The following is a 4,088-nucleotide window of genomic DNA, read 5'->3' as shown; positions in this document are numbered from 1 at the left end:
CTTAGTGCATGAGCCTCTACAGCATGAGCTAAAAGCCAACTCCCTGTTAGCTAAGGCTGTAGAGCAGACTCATTAATCTCTCTCTCTAAGTGGTCTCGGTGCCACTAGATGGGACAGAACACCACACCCAGAAGGTGTGTGGGTTACACTGTCTGTACAGCATCAAGGACAATGAGGTTCTGATCTCAGTGGGGCCTCAAGGTACTATTGTAATATAAATAACATTGCCACGCGTCGCAGCCCAAGAAGATACCTGTGGTCTGAGCGCAGTGCTTGGGCAGGGGGAGGAGTCTGAGTTTGACCTCACTCCCTGAGGTTGCCCAGAAGACCATGTGATATGGGACCCCATCCCAGGAGCATGGGCAGAATGTTGTCAGCAGCAGAACCTGAACCCAACCGTTTCACAATCATCGCAGCCCTACGGTGTCGTTTCAGAGAGAGGGAACAGGAATGAAGAGTGATGGAGCGGGGAGGGGGAAAGGAAGAACAGACCCTCCCATCCCCACACAGTCCAGTCTCTTTCAGTTTCTTTCTTTTCTCATCTGTCTTTCAAGCCTATCCAATCTCTGCACTATGCACTGTAATAAAACTCCCTCTAGGCTCACTAGCCTGGCTGGATTTAGCACCAATGCAAGAGGTGAGCTGATCACCCTCCTTACTGCACACACCGAGTTTCTGTTCCATTCGCCTCTACCCTTTTCATTTTTTAATACTGCAGAATGCATAAATAAGGGAAAGTGTCCTTTATCATCTGAATATTATTCAGATACGATAACACCAAGGGGAGATTTTTCTAGCCGCAGGCAGCATAGGTGTATGGAACTTCTTAATGTTATAGAATCTCATGAATGGTGACGGTACTGGGAGTTCAATCTCTTATTCAGAAGTGGGTGACTTTGGCTTTTAATATAATTTTCCTCCCATCATAAAAATAAATAAATGACACCAATGCCTTCCAGGCATTTTTGGATTAAGCTGACAATTGACCAAGAGTCCAAAGAGTTCAGGTTATTAATATATACAACTTCACAGGCTTTCAAAGTTTCAAACTTTATTTGACTCTGATGTGCGTGTAACCCACACACCTTCTGGCTGTGGTGTTCTGTCCTATCTAGTGGCACCGAGACCACTTAGAGTTAAATGAGGCTGCTCTACAGCTTTAGCTAAGAGCCACTTAGCTTCTAGCTCATGCTGTAGGGGCTCATGTGCTAAGCTCCAGAAGCCACAGGTTTGATCCCGCCCGCCAACGACCGGGGTCTGTTGGTGTTACCTAAGCAAGTTTTCAGTGAGTTTTTTTCCTGACATGTAGCAATGCACTGGGAGAAAAGACCTTAGGAGCAGACTGTATTTGCACAGACACACCAACTTTGCCTAGGTGTTCAGCAGACAGGCCTGCTTTGCCAAAGGGATCAGTTTTGGGTTACAAATCACTTTAGTATTGAAGGCAGGGCTAATGAAGGCTTGTTATCCTTGATGTATGAGTGTTGGGCAGCAGGACTGTATTTAGCCTGCCCTGATTGAAGGGTCGCCCTAAATTGAACCTCACTTGCCAAGTGGGGGGTAGGGATGCCAAATCCCAGTGAAAATGAGAGGGGGTTGGGATAGATGTTCCTATGTTGTGGTGTGGTCTCTGCCTAAAGAATCGTAGACACCATTTGACCCTCCCCTCCCAGCTGTAGTGTTTAAAGACAGAGCTGATAGGACTCAGTGGAGAGTCCGTGTTTCTGTTCAGTTATTACTAGAGCTGAAATCATTGATGAGCAGGTCTAGGGGCTAAGGCTTAGACCTGATCTGGGGACAGTGTTGCAGTAAAAGACAATGAAAAGGCAGCTGCACAGAGGTTGCCCACCACCCAGTGAAATCACTAAGGGCTGAAATCAGTAAGAACGAGGCTAAGTGGGGGAACTTCAGAACACGGCATCACAGAAGTGGCAGTGAGTGGCAAGGGAAGGGTGGCAGAGATAACAGTGCCAGCAGTGTTGAGCCAGTTGCAGCGGTGGAGATGTAAACTATGCCTGCTTGGGGTAGCATTCTATCCTCCTCTAGTAGTGGCTAGGCCAGATAGAGATGAGCCTGCTACAGCCTGGGCTAAGGTCACGTCTACACTACCGGCCCGATCGGCGGGTAGTAATCGATCTATCGGGGATCGATTTATCGCGTCTCGTCTAGACGCGATAAATCGATCCCCGAATCGACGCCCGTACTCCACCTCGGCAGAAGGAGTAAGCAGAGTCGACGGGGGAGCCGCGGCGGTTGACTTGCCGCCGTGAGGACGGCCAGGTAAGTCGAACTAAGATACTTCGACTTCAGCTACACGAATAGCATAGCTGAAGTTGCGTATCTTAGATTGATCCTCCCCTAGTGTAGACCAGCCCTAAGCGAGATGTGTCTTTTAGCTCATGCAGTGGAGACTCATGTGTTAAGCTCCAGAGATCCCAGGTTTGATCCTGGCTGCTGCTGACTGGCATCTGCTGGCATTACAGAGGCATGGCTCAATGCCCCCTTCCCCTTTTTTCAGTGGTGGGAGGTGGACCCAGGTGAATGCATTTCTGAACTCTGGGTCTTCACTGACTAAGGACAACCAACTGTAGGTGGGGTGCAGTGGAGGAAAAAAGAGTGGTGTGTTAAATGGATATTTGTTTGTCAAACTTTCCTGCCACAAGGTGGAAAACTGAGCAAAGGACACTGCCCAATATACTGTGGATGGTTGTTTTCTTATGGTTACATGCGTCTGAATTGTGGTTGTGGTGTTTTCACAAATGAATGCTGGATTCCCTTTCCCTGTCAATAGAAGTTTTCTTTTGTTATATACAGAGTCAGTGCTTGTGGTCTACACTGCGGAGTTAGGTCGATGCAAGGCAGCTTCTGTTGACCTAACTATGGAAGCATCTACACTTAAATTTCGCTCCCGCTGACTTAACTACCCCACTATGCCAACTTAATAACTCCACTTCCATGAGCAGCGTAGAGTGAAGGTTAATGTCGTTAGGTTGCTGCAGTGTCAGTGTAGACACTGCGCTGCCTATGTGGACTGTCACTGGCTTTCAGGAGCCTTCCCACCATGCCCCACACCGACAGTACAATCAATACAAGCACTCCTGGTGAGGATGTGCACTGCTGACACAAGGAGCAAAGCGTAGACATGCACAAGCGACGTGATTACTGAGGCAGCTGTATGCCAATGTAAGTTAGGTCAACTTAATTTTGTAGTGTAGATGTGGCCTCTGAGGCGCCCAAGAGTGGTGTTTAGTTTTCCCAGGTTACTGGATGGGGACTCGAGCTGGTTCTGTTTTGCATTGTTAAGAAGAATCCCTAGGTACTGCACCCAGCCCTTGTTGCTGCCGACTCCACCTGGCAGAAGAGTTACATTTACATATAGAATTGGAAAGTACCTGCTTCAAGCTCTGCTCAGAGGGGCTGGTGGCTGAGAGGAGCCCAGTTCCTTCTGCCTCATTAAAGGGAGTGGCTTCTCTTTAGAATGAAGGTTATAAAAGTCCTCAGATTGAATCCTAGCTGTGGTAATGCACTGGAGAGGCATCTGCAGTGACAGAAAGATCAGTACCTGACTAGGAGGTCTGTGTTTATTAGTTAAGTGGACTGGGCTACCCATCAGAAGATACAATGACTAGCTGAATCAGACTTGCTTTATCCAAGGGAGCTGGATCGCTCAGAAGAATGTTAATGGAATATTAAGCCTTTCAATTTTACATAACTCAACCAACCTCCACACCCCCAACTCTTGCAAGGCTATCGGCTAAGTGGACTTTGTGACGTAAGTTTGGTGGTCACAGGCCAGTTGCTAGTGCAGTGGGAAGGTGTCAAGATTTCAAAAAACTGCCACCCCAGTTGGCAACTTGACTAGAGAGGCTAAGGGATGGATGGGGGCCCATGGAGACTAATGCTCACTTTTCTAGAAGAGCACCTCTAGCCCAGGGTTGATGCGCATGGGCGGGACAATGTGCCGAAGAAGCTTGCATTGCTACAGCTTGTGTTGTGAAGAGACTTCTCTTGCTCCGACACTTGCCCATGCACTAGATTCACGGTAGCAACAAACAACTTGATTGCTTCATGTCTTCTCCTTTCCACAG

This window comes from Terrapene carolina, unplaced genomic scaffold (assembly GCF_002925995.2).
Source record: "Terrapene carolina triunguis isolate 2854851 unplaced genomic scaffold, T_m_triunguis-2.0 Scaffold44634, whole genome shotgun sequence".
NCBI lineage: Eukaryota > Metazoa > Chordata > Testudines > Emydidae > Terrapene > Terrapene triunguis.
Note: the sequence above shows the minus strand (reverse complement) of the source record.